At 36.5% G+C, this 21,587-nt stretch overlaps 1 long non-coding RNA gene across 1 annotated transcript; it reads left to right on the top strand.

Moving 5' to 3' along the window:
* Positions 1–14,898: 14,898 nt before the first annotated feature.
* On the top strand, positions 14,899–16,886 carry LOC113041738 (uncharacterized). The gene is made up of 4 exons (XR_003275458.1): positions 14,899–15,068; positions 15,984–16,034; positions 16,253–16,493; positions 16,636–16,886. It is a non-coding gene; the product is annotated as an uncharacterized LOC113041738 (long non-coding RNA).
* The last annotated feature ends 4,701 nt before the right edge of the window (positions 16,887–21,587 follow it).

Below are 21,587 nucleotides of genomic sequence, written 5' to 3'. Positions count from 1 at the left end.
CAAATTATTAATAAAGCATTCTATTCACAGATATGAGCACAGAATACGAACACAAATCTTTTAATTTCCACCATAACCTGCTTGTCTGTAAATAAAATGTGTTATTAAAAATGTTTAATGAGTTTGGTCTTTTTAAAACACGTTTTAATGCATTACCTCACGTTACGCGTTTTCCTTTTAGTCGCTTAACACGTAATTAAACACATTGCATTTGTAGTACTCCTGTAAGTAACAAGACAATGAAGAGAAGAACGCATTTGTGATGGCTTCTCGTCTTTGCATTTACTACGAATCTCAATAAAAGCAATGCATATTACAACTGCTCAAGACACTTCATTGTCAATACACATATGACTTTTCCAAAGTAATGCCTGAATATAAACATTACAACTTTAACATTTTGTATATTCAGCATTTACAACTGCCAACGTGACACTCTAATTGATCATTTATATATTACACTTCCACTAAACTTTACAAGCACCTGCCCCTTTGCCCAAAGTGCCCTTTTGTCAAAGCAAAATTTCCTCTAATTTCTTTTTTGTCATAACGTTTCCTTTTGCGAATGCCTGCTCATGCCCAATCTAAATATTAGTAAAATTTTGAATAATAATTTAGCCGTCAATAAGATGACCAACATGACCTTTGACCTGACGACGACGACCTCCTCATCCAACCGGGACTGTTCGTCACGCTGCACGCGCATTTTTTAATTGTCAGAGGATATTATTTTCAACACTGGGGAAGCTGGTAAGTGGTGTTTCATTCTCAGCGAAGTGATTTTGATATTTATTTACTTATTATTATTTTACAAGAACGACGTGATGTGAGAACATGCAGATATGTTGATTATATTGCGGTGTGTATCCTGTAGTGTAGAGTAACGTTAGCGTGCTGTTTTGAGGGAGAAACGTTTCACAGGCATCGAGGGCAGAGGCGTCATGCCCATTCAAAGATTTCTGAGCCAAGTTGATTTTAAATGCAGCTTCCAAACGACCAAAAAAAAACCAGCAGAATAATATTTTTTATATATTTGATATAATCACACTGTTGTGATTAGATCGTTCAGTGCACAGCATCAGCTGCTAAATTCAAATCTGTGTTCGCTGGCTGGCGCTGAGCCAGAGACGTTCGTACAACGCTTCATGATGATAACCAATCAACGGTTCTGTTGTGCGGGTGCAATGGCCAATCGGAGACGTGCAGAAGAGTCATCATGAAACGCGGTGTTTTTGTTCACTTGCTCGCTGACTGAATTATTTAGCGAATTCTTTCTTCAGAGAGAGAGAGAGAGAGAGAGAGAGAGAGAGAGAAAACTAAAAAATATCCTGATGTGCATAATGTAATGTAAAGTGCTTCAGTGATTTTAATGGTAGTTTTTGAGAGTGCCTGAACTCTGGCTAGACTGAATGAAAATGTTATTTGATAATGTAAATGTTCTTTACTCTCTGCAAAATGAAAGAGTTAAAATAAGTAACTTACAATATTGTTATTAAAATTTACATTAAATGCAAATTCAGTCGTATTAAAAATATTTTATGGCATGATATGGCACTTATGTAAAAAGTCGGGGTTTTATGTGTAGTTAATAGATTACACTACCTTTCCATTTATTGATCAAATAACAATCTATAAAGGTGCAAAACGCGTTTACTTACACGTTAGAGAATCGAGATATTTCCTGATATATTAAGCATGTTTGGAATTGTTTTGAATAAAAAGGAAAAATAAATAAAACATAAGCCTATATAAGTTATACAGTGCTTTCATAGCATGACTCAGTTGTTTATTGTTTTGTATCAATATTTAAGGTGGACTTATTGATTAGGTGCAAGAATAGTAGTGATGGTTAAAATAATAGATTGATAATGAAATAGTAGATTGTGCCTTGTTCCTAGATGGAAAGAGACTGGAAAGTATTAGATCAGATGAGGAGATGGAGATAGAGGAAGAAAAAGAGGCAAATGTAGACGCATAAGTGACAGAAAGAGCAGGTAAGCAAGCCAGGAGACAGAGGCTGGTGAGAAAGAGGAAAATGTAGAGTGTTTTCTGTAGTTTTTACTATAACAGCTGTTCTTAATTATTCGGTAGAACAGAGAAGAAAAAGCCTTCAGGTTGGGACAATTTAAGACATTTCAGTTTCTAATCCCAGAGCTATTATTAGGTGGAAATAATTTTTATTTTTTTTACTTTTAAACTTAAAATTGTCTCTTCTAATCTTTTTCTTTTTAAAAACTGCATCACAGCATTTGCTGCCGTATCAATACATAATCATCCATATCAATACGCAAATCAGCAAGGAATGCTTCACAATATATTGCTGTGTTGCTATTTTGAACCGCGCTGTTTGAACCTTGTTCCATGTGCCCCTTTTATACTTTGAGCACCTGCCCCTCCAAAGGTCTCTGCACGGCCCTGCTGTACTCTATTCTTATTCTGGACTCATCTGCCTGTCAGTGAATAGAATGCTTTATTATTAATTTGTTTACTGAGTTTGGTCTTTTAAAAACACTGTTTTAATGCATTAAGCCACATTAAACGTAGAATGTACCGAATCATTCCAGCTGAAAGAATCGGCTCAATGGTCACAAAATGGATATCAGAGAAGATACCAATTTAATATAAATAGATGATACTTGTGTTTATTTATCACAAATATCTTATTACTGGTGCTTCTTTCTGTTTCAGAATGAATGCAAGTGTGACGTGGCCATAGTTTGTGACGTCCACTTGTGGGACGTAGATCTGCGGCCTGCATCAAGTGGAGACGCTGCCCCTCCAGTCCTGTCCGTATTTCCAACCCAATCTCACGGCAATTCGTACATATTTTATGAGGTGGCTTATTCGTACGAATTCTTACGACCACACTACAAATTCATAAGGTTTTTGCCAAATCATACATTAGGGCTGAGCGATATATCTAACGATAGCCTATGATCATGCGCATCAAGTCAGTAAATCTGGTTCCGTGATGACAGCCAAATCGCCATCACCTGCTTTTGAATGGAGCAGCATTTAATAGACAGAGCCGTAGATCGCTGACAAGCTACGCAATATCGCGTTCATTATATCGAAGGCGACTCATCTGTGATAATGAACGCGATATGGCATAGCTTGTCAGCGATCTACGGCTCTGTCTATTAAATGCCAATCCAATTATAAGCAGGTGAAGGCGATTTTAGTGGTAATCATGGAAGCAGCTTTACTGACTTGATGCGCATGATCATATCATTAGATATATATCGCCCAGCCCTGTTTTACGAGTTGCAACTTGCACACACCTAACCCACCCCTAAACCAAACCGTCACTGGGGTTTAGACAAATCGTATTAATTCCTAATAGTGAGGTCGTACAAATTCGTACGAATAAGCCAACTCGTAAAATAAGTACGAATTTCTGTCGGCGAGCATCGAGCATGCACCTATGTACATTAAACTATTATAGTGAGTCATTAAACTATTTCATATATATAATTAATAAAACTTTGCAGGAAAAAAAACTAAAAACGTGGAGCGAAGTTTAAAGTATCGTTTGTGCAAAAGAGGGACACTGGGCATGTTAATGTATTAAGGTCCGCTGCTGGCCAAATGGGTGCCCTAAGCAGAATGGTATTGGTGTATCCCCTTTCCAAATTATTATGGTAGTAAAAAAAACTACTATAGGGGTTAAAACAGAACTTCAATAAAATATAAAAGTAATTACATTGTAATTGTTATTATTTACAAATTACAATTGTACCTAGACAGTTGCTTAGTTCGAGTGAGCATGATGACCATAAGTGTGTGTCGAACTTTTCATGACCTGATGGCAGTGTTTCCCAATCCTGGTCCTGGAGAACCCCAGCACTGCATGGTTTTGGTGTCTCTCTTATCTGACACACACACATTTGAGGTCTTGGAGTCTTCACTGATGAACTGATGAGTTGAATCAGGTGTGTTTGATCAGACAGACATCTCAAATGTGCAGTGTTGGGCTTCTCCTGGACCAGGATTGGGAGCCACTGCCTTATGGGACACACTTATGTGTTTACAGAGATTTTTAGTATCTAATTATTATCAATATTTCACATACTGTACATTGGACAGCTTTCCGTGACCTCTTGTGCGATCTCGGCAAAAAGTCTGACGATTTATTCCAAAACATGATGCATGATGGGATACACTAAGCTTTGTATAGCGCTCCGGAGCAGTATTGGAGAGGTTTAGTGTGTGTTAAGGACGCTGTGCTTTGGCATTATTAAGAATGGGGACAGTCTCGTTCACACACTGTCACGTACACACACTCTCAAGTGGCCAAGACTGCAAGTGTGGGTATCTGGACAGGGTCAAAGTCTTAAAAATAAACCCTAAACACAGTTGCACATCACAGTCTTAATAATAAGCCAACATACTGTTATGCTATTTAAACTTCTTCTTTTTTTTCTTCTTATTATTTTTCTGACAGAAATTCTGTACGCTACTCCTCCTAGGGCTTTAAAGCCACGAGCCCCAAACTCGGCAGACACCTGCGGGATAGAGCGGTGGTGTGTGCTATATCTTTTCAGACTGATCAGACTTAAAGTTTTTTTTTTATTAATTTTTAAATGTAAAAAGTCATTACCCATAGACTTCCATTGTCTGAGAAAAATCGCGCCCCTACTGGTTGCAATACCCGGAGTTTTGTTTACTTTCACTTTTACATTGGTTAAAAATACAAGTAAATAATACAATTTCCCTCAAACTGACAAGCTAAACCAATATATCTGATTATTACAGGGGTCAGGGCTCATTAATAATTTATTTCTGGGCAGAGACCAGTCAGACGAGAGAAGGATCACGGCTGGTCAGCTGCTGGAGGCATTGTCTACACGAGCTCACAACGAGCGAATTTATTCTTATTTAAGACCTTTTAAAACGGCGATTGCACGCAATCCACACGTTAGAGCACACCAAGAGCTAAATTCAGATGTTTCTGAACTGTTTAAAGTAATAACATGATATATTCGCGGCAGCCAAATGTCCGCGAGCTCGCGATTTCTCTGAACACTTGAAGTCCACATGACAGCCGCGTTTCGGGGCGAGATCGGACAAATAAATAGGCTACACATTTCATTCACACTGACAAGCTAAACCAACATATGTTATTATTACCGGGTCAGATCTCATTTATAAATTATGTCTCTGGCCAAAGAACAGAGAGAAAGACAAGAGAGAAATGAGCGCTTCCAAAAATAATATCACAGCGAATTTCACTAATCCACCCATTAGAACACAACAAGAGCAGAATTCAGGTGTTTTTGAACTGTTTATGTGTGCAAAATGAAATGTAATTTGACAGAGTGATACAGCTTATGAATACTGGAAGGAAAAAAAGTCACGACAGCCTTTTAACTCTGGAGTCAATTAACGCATATACACGTTTTGATTCATTTTCTCCTGATAACCCCGAAATTTACTTAAATTACACTTTCAGTTTTAATCATACAGATAAGAGCAATACATCAATCGAATCTGTAAAGGGTCTACTTTTTTTTTGGATACAAACATAATAAAAACAAAACTTTGTGCACTTATAAAATAAAGATAACAAACAAAGTGCAGCCTTGGTCTGCGCTGATCTTCATTTACAAACACGTCATTAAAATGAACTGTAACTCCATGAATACTCAACGAAGAGACATGAGAGATATATCTATAGAAAGCTTGACATGTCTACTTTTAAACCAAACAAGTGCTGCCGAACAAATATTCTGTGATAAAGTAATCCATATCAAAACAACGCGATGTCCTTTTTTCACGTCTAATGTGTATGGAAGGCCAAGAGGGTCAAATACACGTGAATTTTAACGTGTCTCTGTAAAGGGTCTACTTTTTTTGGATACAAACATAGTAACAACAAAACTTTGGGCACTTATAAAATAAAGATAACAAACAAGGTGTGCTGTCTGCAGCATTGGTCTGCACTGATCTTCATTTACAAACACGTCATTAAAATGAACTGTAACTCCATGAATACTCAACGAAGAGACATGAGAGATATATCTATAGAAAACTTGACATGTCTACTTTTAAACTAAACAAGTGCCGCCGAAAACAGATATTCTGTGATAAAGTAATCCATATCAAAACAACGCGATGTCCTTTTTTCACGTCTAATGTGTATGGAAGGCCAAGAGGGTCAAATACACGTGAATTTTAACGTGTCTCTGTAAAGGGTCTACTTTTTTTGGATACAAACATAGTAACAACAAAACTTTGGGCACTTATAAAATAAAGATAACAAACAAGGTGTGCTGTCTGCAGCATTGGTCTGCACTGATCTTCATTTACAAACACGTCATTAAAATGAACTGTAACTCCATGAATACTCAACGAAGAGACATGAGAGATATATCTATAGAAAACTTGACATGTCTACTTTTAAACTAAACAAGTGCCGCCGAAAACAGATATTCTGTGATAAAGTAATCCATATCAAAACAACGCGATGTCCTTTTTTCACGTTTAATGTGTATGGAAGGCCAAGAGGGTCTAATACACGTGAATTTTAACGCGTCAACAACACATTAAATACGTGTATTTCATGCGTAGACAACACGTATTTAATATTATTTATTTATCGGCGCTGCTCAACATGGTAAAGTCATTTATATATTTTTTAAATAGCTTCTTAAAATACTATATTACTCCGATATTATATCCAATATTGTTTAACGGTTAAATACGTGTTGTTTACACGTGAAAAATCAGCGGGTATTTAACGTGTATTTCACGTTGAAATACACGTGAAATACACTTGAAGTACACGTTAAAAATCAGTTTGAAGAGGTCAATGTCATTGGCTGCTGAGGACTTGGGTCAAACCACTTCTGTGAGCTTAGAGGGGTGTACCATTCATAGACAGGCAACCACCATTTAACATGCTATAGATCAGCTTATTCAGCCTTATTATTTAGTCTTTTTTCTTTTCTGTTTAGTATAGCCTATAGAAATAATATATTTAAGTTTCAGTTTTATGTTTTATATTTATGAAATATTAATTAAAATTTTGTGGTGATAGTATAAAGTTTATAAAAGTTACAGTATTTTGTAATGAAACAGGACTTTTTGTTTAGCTCTTGACTCGCCAAAGTATACTATATATAGTGTCCCTTTTTTAATTTTTCAGTAATGTGTGATAACTTAAAATATGTTGTCAGTACTATTAAAATAAGATTACATTGAATGGTATTTAGGAGATTATGGTTTTTGCATGACTTATTTCGCATTCTGCTAGACAACCCTGTCGTAGCTGTTATCATAGCCTAGGCTTTTTATTAAAAAAAGAAAACAGCAAGGGACCATGGAAAAAGACTGTTGCAGGTGTATTTTTTTATGGTATTATTATTTTTATTTTTTTGCAGCCGGGCAACTCAAGAATGTTGGGCACACAAGTACTGTGGCTCTTTTGCCCCATGGCCAAGATGGCCAAGCCAACATCAAAGTTAGTTCACTAACTTTTAATTCTAGTTCAGTTTAACACTTGTAAGATATTGTCTAATCTGACACTAATAAAATAATTCATATGACTACAGCTTGCAATTAATTACTTGATTTCAATAATGGATGCATTTAACATTTAATTATACAGCATCTTTACAGAGGCTGCTTTTATGGTCTAAACAAAACCCAATGTATAAGTTGCACATGTAAGGTGTAAGCGTGATTTGAACTCGAATAACATTCCGTAGTCCAGAAACTTTCTTTAGGTAAAGTTTAATAACAAAATTATCTGGAAAAATGTCACACGGTCAAAAAACTGTTTCGGTTCAATATTGCATCACAAAACACTAACAGTCCTGGCCGGAAATGACATCATTGTCAGTATGAAATATAATACACATATTAAATTATTTACTTTTATAATTATTTTACAATTCTTAACACACAATTATTTATTTATTCCACATCTATATAAAAACAAAAAATATGGCTCATACACTAATGATACAAAAACGCCATATTAAATACTTTAATAATTTACTATCATCTCCTCAATTGCATGACAAATGTAGCCTTTCAATTTTATTTAGTTTTTCTGGTTTTCTATTCAAAATCCACAAACTTGTTAACTGTATCATAAACTAGCATATGCAGAAAATTCACATTGTCAAATATGTGTAAAGGAGTTTGTTTTGTCGTGATAATGCGAGCTGCGGACGCTGTCGTAGATTAGCAGCACGTAATTCATCCATTTCTCTAGAAATACCTGAAAGTAAGTGGTCAGTAAACTGGAAGAATAGCAGTGTAAACTTTACAGTCAATGAGATTTTGAAAGGCCATGCAGAAGGAAGAGGAGACGAGCAGAAATACAGCACGCAACAGCGACTCCAGCAGGCAACCGATGCAACTGCACTCTTGCTCCAAGTCACAACATTAACATGAATTAAAGGTACCACTACGTATTTCACTCATAGACAGTAAAAGAAATGGACACAGCGACCCCATTGGAACTCAACTGAGACAAGTGAAGCCCATTTTTTGCGTTTTTTAGCACTTCCGTTTATGACGTGCAGACTCAAACGAAGCTTGATGACGTCAGCAACCTGTCTGCCAGATGTTCATCTTCTAGTAGCTGTGCGTGCAAACTGCCATCGTCAATCTTGCAGAGACGGCGAGCTTAAACGGGGAGTTCTTTGTCGTGAGTGAGCAGGAGTAAGTATTCTGATTTATTATTTTGTATAGTATTTTAAAATGTAACGCCAGTAAGCCATATTAAGTTAATTGCCTGCGAGCTTCTCCTCCTGTCTGTACGGTAATGCGACAGAGAGTCCAGTGGTTATGACGCAATCGTTAGCCTATTTTTACAAAAACTTTTTCTACGGGGCCATAATGTAACATAGAAGGTAATGGAGCCCTTTATACATTGTTGTGTATCTTTAGAAATAATTAATGGACAAACAGAGTCTTTAAACGCCTCAGATGTAAAGTTATTCGCTGTCAAAGTGACGCCAAAATGAATGGGAGTCAATGGGAATGCTAACGCAAGTAAAGTTCTGCTACAAGATGGCAGCCCCCACCCGACTTCAACTTCCGGTCGACTTCCTTGCCCCCTGATTTCACTACGTACGAGTTTTACTGCCTCTAGTGTTCATTTATTTTAGAAACTGCAGTGATACGTACTTATTGGTACGTATTTCGTGTCTCACTAAAATGTGCACCCAGGTACATTCATGCCATGAGATCGGGTAGACCACTTGTTTGTTTGGCCTGCGCGGTGAAACAGCCATTGGGTTTAAGACTACAATGAACATACCCGAGATACATTCAGCCCTGCATCATGTGAACATTTAAAAGGGTTTTCACATTAAGCTAGGTTTTGGCAGGCTATTTTATTTTCTTGGACCCTTATGTGTTAAATGTGAATTTAAATGCATTTGTGATGTGAAAAGTGAATTTGTCCAGACATATTTCATTTCTGACCTTCCTTTTCCAAGTAAATCTGGAATACTTTTTGTAAAGCCTTGGTGGTTACTGACTCTTTTGATATAGTTAAATGAGAACGAGATACATTTTGGGTTAAATGTGAAAGTGTTTATAGGAGAAAAGTAATTCCAAGGCATTTAATTTCCTGTTAAAGTGTAAATATTATTGCTTAAATAGTGATTTAAAGGGGAAAAATACAGGGACGCTGCTGGCCAAATGGGTGCCCTAAGCAGGACTGTATTGTTGTGCCCCTTTTCCTTAAACATGATGATGGAAAAAAAGCACCTAGGCTACTACAGGGGTGAAAATAGAATTTAAATCAAATAAAAAAGTAAATGAATTGTATTATTTACAAATTACAATTGTAGCTCTCAACATTTACCTATGGCTATAACTTAATTATTACTCTAATTTATTTTATAGTCTCAAGCAGTCAGAAATCATGCAAAAGGAAACTAAGCAGTTTTACTATGACAAAACCATGGTTTATTTTTGTAAGGGTTGTGATATGCAACTTTATTGTTGTAGAAATTATAAAGGCTGTGTCATCTATAGCAAAAAGGTGTCCAAAAATGAAAGATTAAATAATTGTGATGAGTGATTAGGAAATGAGCGACACCTGCCACACTCACCGATCTCGAGTCCAACGGAGGAGATGGAAGGATATAAAAGAGGAGCGACGACAGTGAAAGACAAGAGACGACCAGGCCTGGGCTTTATTTTCTGTTTGTTTTTTTTGTTTTTGTTTTTTTGATTGTCCGCTGGTTCCCGCCTCCTTCTTCCCGTGAATATGAAGTTTGTACATTATTACATGAATATAAGATTTAAATGTTTGGTCAGTAGCCTAAACAAGGATTTGATCGTCCTGTAAGTGTAACAGCAACAATCACATGGCATTTGTAATAACATGTACATAAATTGTTTATTTTGTATTTCCCTGCATTATGTATTTTAACAGTGTTATTATTAACCAATCATTATTGCCTCATTATTTTTTATATAATGCATTTTAAGTCATTTCAAAGGCTATTGATGGCTTAGGTCTGTTTTTTATAGCAACAACAACAACAAAATATTAAAGTAGGCTATATTAATACTTTGTAAATTATTTTTTGAAGTAACAAAACCATGGTTAATTTGCAGTTATCATGGCTACCAGAATGATGATTTGTGGTGTTATTGTTAAAACCATGGGTAATTTTCGTAAGGGAACCTGAAAAACAAAAAAACTTTCACATGAATGTGCCTGAAAGTGATAAACGGGCCTCGTTTTTACCTAAATTATTTATAATTGATTTTAATATATATTAAAAATGTATAATGTGTGCATTATAGCTGACACCTAAATGAACATATTACAATAGTTTTATGACTGCAAGTCTTCCTCCTCAAATGCTATTGAGCTTCAAATTTGCGTTTGAGCCCATGTGAAAAAGTCAAGAGGGTCTGGCTGCAGACTTGTACTCTCAGACACTTGCACTTCCGCTAGTGACATCACTTGCAGTCTTTATTTTTTATTTTATTGATTTTTTATTTTTTTACTTTTTGTTTGAATTTTCCAACATTTTCCAACAGTAGCCAGGTGGCGAAGACAAGAAAAAATAAACTAAATTACAATGTCACTTTCAATCGCTACTTGCACTCTCCGCTACCTGTGACGTCACTTGCAATCAACACAAATCGTGCGTGTTGCCAATGGAGACAAGATGCTGTGGAGGTGATTAAACGCAACGCGCAAAGTTTCGTGTTAAGCATTTTCCCATATAGAATAAACTGTCTACAACCCGTTTATATCACTCTCTTTGTCCATTAAGCTACATTATGCGTTTTATTTATAATGATTTTCTACAGGAGGAAAACGTTTAATGTACAATTTCACGCACTGCGTTCTGTACTCGTCTGCTTGCCTGTACGGAGCTGATCCTTTTAAAATAACTCAATGCATTTCATAATGCACGTTCATATTTGCTGGTCTGTATATATGTTTAGTCAACAACAAGACATAGGCTAGGCCTACTGAATTGTCTTTATCATCTTAGTCTGTTATAGGGTGACCACCTGCTAATAAGCCCAGGGGGGAAGGGGTATGTTTCTGAGGGACAATGTGGGACACCCCATGGGCAGACTCACTGATAGTGGTTTACCCATTTCTAGCACATGATTTCTTACATGATATCTTAATAATGCCCTATTCCCCTTAACATGTGTAATTGCTTATGTATGCTTATGACAGAATTGACAGATGCACTCCCACTTACGATTTACTTTAGCTATTTTATTTATTTGTCATTACAATTTATTCACTTTAAATAAATTATAATATAAATTTATAGGATTAAAATGAATTGTAGTTGCTCAACACCACAAGAACAGTTAAAAAAAAGTCTAACATCACAACTCAAGGGAAGGGAATTCACTCATTCAACAATCCCTATATAGTGTATGGCAGTTGAGTTCACTATATCAGGAAGGAGTGAACAAATAAATAAGTGAACGGACTCGGACAGTGACGTATAGCCTACACTGCGCGTGAGACTTGGAGCTGTTGCAAAAACATTGCCATGTGTAGCCTACTTTTATAGCCTATTACATGTACTTAATTTTAGAAAATAATACTAATAGCAATAATACTCAAAATTACTTTATATTGCAGCTATACATACCTCCCGCGTCAGCTTTGTGGTTTCATCGATGGTATATAATAATGTAAAAAATGTAATGCTTTTATGTTATTTTAATAGCATTTAATGATTATGAATCATAATCATTAAATGCTATTAAAATAACGTACTGAGAACAAAAATAAACACACATAAACACGTTCATAATTATGTATTTATTACTTTTAGTATCTTGACACTTGCTCAAGCAGCGTTTTGAGCTCAGATGGTTGTTGAGCGTCCTCAGGCGACTGTTAATTTTACATCAGAATACACTACCTGTTTTTAACGGAAAAAATTTAAGTTATCCACCAAATTATCATCATTTCTTGTAAGTTAACAACGATGCCACCTCAGTAAATTAGTCAAATATTAAACTGTTTTATTGCCTATTTTAATATAATGTAGGAAAAACGTTAACAGAAATAATAAAGATCGCAGTAGCGTGCTGAACTGTCAAGTAGGGGAGAACAGGGGCGAAAGTACCATTTTTCAGAAAAACTTCATTTTAAATGATAATGTTGTATACGGAGCTATATTTCTGCTGTGGCCAGTAACTCAGAAGTGTGGTCTAACAATACCAGGTGGTATTTTGTAGAAATGTAGAAAGACTTCAGTATAATTTCACTTTGAACATAAGTTGCACATTGCTACTTTCGTTTGGGACGAAAGTAACACACAGGTGGGTCAAAAGTAACACAACAATATAAGATAGTTTTTTTTTTTCTGTTACTCTTATTTTTCTTAAGTATACCTGATTGTGACCTTGTTAATAAGTAACTGCAAACATATTTTGTCCTATATCTTTGCAAAAAAATTATTAAATTTCATTTTCATATTTTCATTTTCAATTTAATTCATTTTTAATTCAAGTTTCATGAGATGTCTTAAACCCTGACTTTTTTTATTTTTATTTTTTATTTTTTTTTATTGTAAATTTCAATGTATTTTTATATAATAATAAAAAAATTCTACAGAATGCACATATAGAAATTTAAATCACATTAGCATAATAAAAAAACTCTAAACATAATGTAACAGTAGGCCTATTTATGTTTCCATCCAGTTGTTTTTATGCATGAATTGAAAATGTGCATTAAAACATCTGGAAACACTGCAAATTCACAGGTGGAGGTGTAAAGGCTGAGATATGGCTAAAACCTAAATATAAATGTGACGTAGCAGCTGCCCAGAGAGAGATGTTCCTCCATGTCCAGATACACACTCTCAAAAACATCTGGATAAAACCAGACCTCTGTCTGTCTTTCTGACCCTCACTAAGACATATTCTCTTGGTATAATATGACAAACATTTGTAAGAAATGATGCAAGACACAGAAATTCACAATATAGCTTGCACTGGAACAAAATAAATACTTTTTGTCACTGTAGCGGGACAAAAGTAACAGGAACAGGAACAGGACAGGAACTCCTGACATTTAAACTCGATTTAATTTTAAAAAAAATTTAAAATGCAAACTTTAGGATGTGTTAAAGCACTAAATAACCTGTAGCTTGATCATTACTTTGACACATGAAACAAGAAAAACAACACGACTAATAAAAAAATATTACCACTTCAACAATTTACTTTTTGTACTTGAAAACAGTTTTACGAACCTAACTTCCGGAAACGATGAGGAAATCACATATTTCTCAGCTCCGTCAAGGATTGCATGCTGAACATGCTGTCAAAGCTGGGAATGCAAATGCAGAAAGAGGCTCGAAGAAAATCGCTTTGTTACTTTCGCCCAGGTTCTCCCCTAATGTTCGTTAGGCTGCCTGGGGCTCGAGGATATAGAGCGATCAACTTTTTTTGAGCAAGCATTGTTTATGCGTGACACAGTCTCAATTTGCGGGACGCATGAATTGGGCTTCAAACGCTGTGCGCGCACGCGCTACGCGGGACGGGTGGTCAACCTAGTCCATTTTGAGGCTAACTCTCTCTGCGATGAGTCAGAGAAACATTTATAAAACCTATGGAGTGTGCAGAACTACAGAAAAAGAGAAGTATCTTACACCAATATCAGATCTTAAAATACTTGAATCAGAGAGACGTCTTTTGCCCAGGGTGGTCTTGTTTCCTTTGACTCATTCATGTGACCTATGATTAAAACTTCGAAAATGCTCTCAGTTCCCCTGTCTTTGAGTTTAGGCACATCAATATTGCGAAATTTTTGTCATGCAGAATAGCAGAAATGACTGCATTTGCAAGAGGTAAGTTTAGGGTTGAGTAGGTGGAGACAGCAATAAAACAGCTACAACACTATCATAGCGTTCAAAACAGAGAAAACAGATTTCTTCTTATCGCTAGTCTTAATTAGTATTTAACTTTTTTTCTTTTATTGCCAACGATGCTGCCTTTCAACTAATTTTACTAAGAAACATGTTCCCTATACATTGGCACAGCCTGCTAAACATCAGAGGAAGTATGCTACACTGTAAATGCAAACATGCTATTTAATTAAAAATATTAATTTGACTTTAATCAGTTTTTATCAACCTGCTATTTACACTTGCTTTTAGTAAGTTACTTGTACTTTGAGGTTGAAAAATCTTACCAGCTCAGTTTACTTGAGTTAGATTAATTTAGAAAAAGTAAGTTCATGATCTGTGGGCATGCGCAGATCAGTCCTCTCTACGCTAGACGGCGATATTTGTTCACCACTATGGCCCCTCCCTTCAATAGCTACTATTGGCCAGGCGTCCATGCTTACGTACCTGATTTGTACAGGTCATATCCCCTGACTAACCTTAACCAATCCAGGTGAAATGCCCAACCCCAACCAATCAAGCTGCTTCGTAGGGCGGGTCTTGGCGTGGCGGGATTCGTAAATTTGCAGAGATGTCACATCGTGCCTGCAACTGAACTGACCAGGTGGAGCTGGACCTAAACATCGCTTCAACTGGGCTTTTGTTTATCTTCATCATATCAGCGATTCTTGTGCTTGGCACACTCATTTGGTGAGTAAATATTTTAACCTTGTGCAGACCGTTTTGTTTCTGTACGTTAAATCAGCGTCAGTGTGTGCTTGCTAGTACTGATGTGTGTGTAGTAATGTCGGTTAAAGCTAGCTAACTAACATGGACATAACGTGGCTATATTTTGATGAAACTTGGTCAATACTTCATTCTTTTTTCAATCCAAAACTTCCTCTGTGTTGAAAATAGGTAACTTTAAAGACTAGTCACGTTCAAATTGAGGAAAAACTTTAGTGTAACGGTCGCGGGCGTGCTCGTCATGCGAACGTGCCCGCGCCCGCGCCCATCTGCCATGCCAGTAACTTTTGTCGAGTACTGGCTAGCATGATGACAAACTGATCCCGGCGGTTTGTGAGTTTACTGAGCTTTATAACTGTTGTTTATAAACTCAGGCAGAACATCAGAACAAGTCTGGATGTATCATTTTATTTTAAGATAGGCTGTAAAGTTAATAACAGTCTTGTCTTTATCAAAGACAGGATTACCACTGTGTTTCGACATATGATTGGGGATATCACCACAGTCAACTACGTTAACTTTGTTATTTTATTTAACACTCAGCACTTAACACTAGTCGATATTCGTAGCTGTGCCGTTTCCATGGTTACCATGTGTAGTACCTAGATCAGACTCGGTACAGAGGAGTAGAGTGTCTCCCTGTCTGAAAATATTTTTACACTCCGTTTATCATAGCCTGTTATGAAGGTATTTGCTGGCATACTCAGTGGCTTACATTATTCTTTAAGGTCATCTTGTACATATGTACATTTTAATACTGGGAACTGTCATTGTGGGTTATAGGCTTATGTTATAGTTTTCACATGTACTTGTATTTGAGTTGTGGTGAGCTATGGTTGTGTTAAAATGTTGTATTATTTTGTAATTGTCCCCTTCCAGGCTCAAGCAGATGGTGATCAATCCACACATAGGTAGTCCCAGCAGTAAAAGGTATTTTAAAATAATAACTGTATTATTATTGCATGCTGAAGTAAAAGTTATGCTTCCATCAGAGCGGTTGGATTACAACAAAAGAAAATAAAATTAAATCTTTCTTGTGTGTTAAAATTAATTCATCATTATAGTATATTTCATCATACAGAATATTTTGTGCATATTTTGAATTTCAAATATTTGATGTAATTAGTATTTCTGGACTGTCTCTATAGATACTGTGGGTTCGACTTATAGCCCATTAAGATGATGACTTCAGCAGTGTTGCACAAGCACTGATCAGAAAATACCCCTGCCTCGCTGAGCCTGGACCACACAAATGGTATGGCTGGAAAAACAGCCTTAAATTTAAGATGGCCAATTATCGCACAAAGCTTTGAAAAGCTGGATGTGAGGATGTAGCAATCCTGGTTGAAAATGGTTGAACGATGGCCAGCACTCTTCACAGAGAGACAGGTAAGCTATTTTAATTCTCAACCAATAAAATAATGCAAATCAAAAATAAATTCAAGGTGTGTGGCTAGAAATCCAAACACTTGTTGGAATGTTAATACCTCTGCCACCTCTCCATCCCTACCCACCCCTCTCTCTACTTCAGGTGTTTGCTGAGTTTAATAGAATCGCCAGTAAGAATCTTGAGGGAGACTTTTTTTGAGGCTCAGGACCAGTACACGCCACGTTTCATCAAACTCTTCAAAACAAAGAAGGGAACTGTTGGTCAGAAACTCAGGGAGCTGATTCAGCACATAAGCTGTAAGGTAAGTAGGTTCATTTTGCTTTTGATCTGTATGATAGTTCATCAAATGAGCCGATTCAGACCAACCTATTTTATTTCCTGTCTGCTTGTGTCTTGCAAATTACTCCGTTAACTGGTCTATTCTCTCTCTGTGTATCATTAGACACCAGATGTGACAGTACTTCACTCTGTTGTCCTCAAAGACATTCCCATTTTACTCTGTGATGAATCCAGTGAATTCTATAAGACCTGCTCTGTAAGTACTTGCACATAAGAAAAAGTTTGTCTACATGAATATAAAACTATACCTGTGTTGACATAGAATATGTAATTCTATCTGCTCGATATACAATATACATTTTGTACAGCAACTGATGTATTTTGTATAGCAATACCTCTACAACTAATCTGAGAGATATGTAAACAGCCAGTAAATAAAAATAAAATGTTCCACATAAACGTTATACACATTCATTAATTTAAAATCTAAGGAGTTGGAGTCTAGGTTGAAAAGTTTTTGTTTGCTTTATTGTAACAATCCAGTGTGAAAACATATTTAAAGCCATATTCTCTGATAACATTACAAAACTAAAAATAAATGTTTTAGAATAGCATAAATTGCAATGCTGAAGAATGTGTTTCTTTGTAGGATACAACGAGAGACGAGGCCCTAGAATGCATCACTGTTGGTGTGCTGACAGTTGTCAGTGAAGATAGTCCTCATGAGGGTCAAAGCTCAGTGGACCTCCAGCCCATCTCCACTGCCATCATTCTGGAGGGAGGTATTGTCATGGATCATATTAAAAACTTGCCTCAGGCAGTTTGTCTGTTGTTTGGGCTTACATATGTATTGCATTTGGATTACCCAAAATGCATGTCAAATACACTCCACTTCATTCAGACTGTGATGCTTGGACTGGGAAAGAAAAAAACTCCCATCAAAACTGTTAACTCTGAAGAACAGTCTTTTGGGTTAGAACAGTAAAGAGCCGTCAGCTGTCAGATAGCACTTTGTAAGCTTTGCAGTCATTAATGTTTGATGCTTTCATGCAACTGTTCACGCTAATTTACGATCTCATTTTAAAAAAGAAAAGAAAAAATCCATGGAAGTCTGTACCATGTTATGCAGGTATGCTAATGGTGGAAATAGAGCTGTTTGCAAAGTGTTGTTAGTTGTTATTAGATGATAATGACAGAAAATAACCTAGCAAGGTTGTCCTGTTTACATTTGTATTTTTGGAAAACTTTTAATAGTTTTAATGTAGTACAAATAGAAACCCCAAGGAGTGATTTTTTTTTTTTTTTTTTTTTTTTTTTTCTTTGTGGTGGTTTAATCTTTGGACTGTTCAATTTGGGAAACAAAAGCATTCGTTGTACTTACAGCTTTGATCAGAAATGCACTGATTTTTCCATGCACTGAAGTCCTGTAGTTATCAGGTTTTTACCTGTTTAATATTGGGAGACTCTTATTAGCTCACAGAAATGTGGTTTTATTTTTTATATTTTTCCTTTATTTTCTACAGTTAAATCAAACAACAACTTTGTTGTTTAACCTCTGTTTGTACTTGAATGTGCATTGAATAAATGTTGTAATGGAGCTGAATCAACCCAGTGAGTGTTCTTTTAAAGTATATGTTTGTGGTGTGTTTGCTTTTATCAGATAGTAACAGCAAAAATAGATAAAGAGAGAAAAAAGGCCACAGGTTGGACCTAAACCTGGGCAGCTGCAACAAGGACCCATTCAAGGAAATTGGTTTCTTTAATTTAAGTGAACTTGAAAAAAGAGTGCGCAGAACTAAAAATGTTAAGTTGTAGGTATTTAGTAATTCTAAGTGGGGTTAAATTTATATCAAGCAATCCACACAACATGAAAAAATAAAGTTAACACAAATCATGTCTATTAAGTTACATGAACATAAAAAAACGTATTAGTGGTACTACTTGATTTAGTACTGCACACTTAAAATAAACAAGCTTTTCTAACTCACTAATCTTAAGCTTACTTTGCTTAATTTTTTTGAGGCAATGAGTTTGCATACTTTTTTTAAGTAAGGTCAACTAATTACATTTTACAGTGTATAATCTATTTGAGAATGTTTCTTCCTGTCTCTTGCTTATTCTGTGCTCTGAGGCTATTCCTCCAAGTCCAGGGAACAGAGTTCAGTTCTCGAATCAGAGCAAGAGAGGAGACGCTAAAGCTAAGAATATAGGTGTGTGGGACTTATCTGGGCGGGCATCTTCACTCTTGTGTCAGTTCTCGAATCTCATAGAACATGCAAAGCTCCAATTCAAGTGAGTCAATAAACTATTGTGTATTATATTAAAACTTTCCTAACCTTTTAATTTGCAAAAAAAAAAAAAAAAAAAAAAAAAAAAAGTAGAGTGAAGTATAAAGTGTGTGTGCAAAATATAAGTGTCTACGTGAAGTGTTATAAAGAAAGTTACTGGGGTATAAAACTAATATCAGCAATTCTGATCGGTTTATGTTGTGTAGTGGGTTTCTGTTTTATAATAATCAGTGTTGAGTGAGTTTAGAGATTTACCTTTGATTAGCGGAATTTGTTTTTTCTGGTTTCAATTGATTAACGCTATACCTAGAGCCAAAGGGGGCCCCCAAGATTATATGCTTGAATTATTATTATTATTATTTATTTTTTGTGATATATTATGGCAGTGGACAATGGTAATTATACAAAAAAGATTATTAAATAATTAAATCTACGTAGCATCTTTCCATAACAGATGTAGCATGTTGAATTAGTTTTTCCATTTGTTTGTTTTTTATTCAGAATATCCACAAACTTGTTGACTGTATCATAAACTAGCATATAACCTACAGACCATTATGATTGTCGAATATGTGTAAAAAACAATTTTGTTGTTGTTTAAACAACCTGCTAGTGATCTATAATGCGTAATCTGTAGGTCTATTTAAATCTAAAATGCTCTTTGTGTGAAACCCCCAAACAGTTTGGAAGCGTTTTATTCAGGAGAGGACCAAGAATTCAGGAAGTAGATTTCTTGAGGCAAATCTTCTCAAAATCACTCTGACTCAGGGCCGGAGTGGGACTCATTTTCAGCCCTGGAATTTCATACCTTAGAGTGGCCCACTTGGTTATTTTGATTTTTTTTGTACTGGTCTTTTCAGTTCCGCGTTTGCACTTTCTGTTATACTTTATTTATTATTATCTTTTACACACATATCCCCAACGATGAGTTGTTGCTTTTTTTGAGCATGGTGCCGCTTTCAGGGAAGTCACAAGCCAATTAACAATTGTGATTCCTCATCTTATTCTTTAAGAAAATAATGTTTATTCTTTTATTATTGTTTATTCTTTAAGAAAATAATAGACAGAATAAGGCAAGTTCCAAATATTTGTACAGTATACCATAATTTAGGCCGAAGTCTGCCTGCAGTTGAAAAGTTTTCGAAATAAAAATAATTGTTTTGCTTAACCTATTTATGTACAACTATTCTAAAAATAAATGCTGTTTTATAACAAAGTTCGGGAGGAACAGTCGCAGTTCATTAACCTGATTAACACAAGTGGAGACCAATCAGTAATCAACTCATGACAAGGTATAAATGACAGCAGAACCTATCTCTGTTCATTGACCGTTTTCAGCATCCCGGTTCGCGCTGTCTGTCTTCTCATCACAGACCCGATTTTCCTTCCAGCAAGGAGATCCATACCGGGGATTTTTTCAGAAATGCTACTTTTCTGACACCCATGATCATTAAACACGGCAGTTGAGCACCATCAAACGTCATCGCGACAGTTGCTCTTCTCGCCAAGCCACACGTCGTGGCCAATAGACCGTGCAAGCCGAGCTTACCTCGCTCGACACCACGCTCGATCCGATCAAGACCGGGCTCTCTTTGAGCGCTGGAATCGCAGCTCCAGCAGGCACCCAACCAGCCCGCTCCTCAGTTCCTACTGCAGCAGCAGCAGGCCTCTCTCACTTCCCGCCGCGGCTCAGCCCTTCACCGCGGCTTTTCCGGCCGAGGCGCAGTTTGAGGCCGCCTCCTCTAGCGGCACAGACCGTGCATCATAAATTAATACATTTTCAGGTGAAGACGCTAAATACAGGTTTTCGGCTAGAAAGTAGTGCGGGAGCCGCGTGGAGATTCGATCACATACGCATGTGGAATTTCAGATCCAAATTGAGTCTCGGATGCGTACAAATATTTACACTTCCACGATTAGACCGTGGGCGAACGCCCGACCGGATGTGATGTATTCTAATCAGATCTATCGGTGCGAGGTCAGAATTACCTATATCTTGTTAACTATTATTAAATGTATTTAAATTATAAATATTAGAAATAAAAAGGAAAATAATATATTACAATATATCACAATAATCGTAAGGGGGACCCTGTTAATTTTTACAAGCAGCATCTGAAAACGTATTTTCTCTCTGTTATCTCGGTCAGTGTCATGTACTTGCCGAGGTACGGCCACGGCGACTCACTCCTCGGGATTAAATGTTCTCCGACCTCATCCTATGCCATCATTTCATCAAATAATTTTTGCGTGACTGGCCAAGGAGTGGTACCATCCGGAGCAGAAGGTGGCGGTAATGCATCATAAAGATGATTGGTTGCTATCCACCTTAAACGCGAACAAGAGCGTCACTACTGATCCAGGATCAGCGATATTAGCAGTTGTATTTCCCGATTTGAGTTTGAGCTTCAGAAATGCTTGCGAAATGTAGCTTGTGTGGAAGCTACCGCACTACTTGGTAAAAGTAGCTTCGCTACTGAAAAGCTATTCGATTCAGAAAGTAGCGAAGCTACGACCAAGCTACTG

Source organism: Carassius auratus, chromosome 23 (assembly GCF_003368295.1).
Source record: "Carassius auratus strain Wakin chromosome 23, ASM336829v1, whole genome shotgun sequence".
Lineage (NCBI taxonomy): Eukaryota > Metazoa > Chordata > Actinopteri > Cypriniformes > Cyprinidae > Carassius > Carassius auratus.
This window is presented reverse-complemented; position numbering and strand designations above follow the sequence as displayed.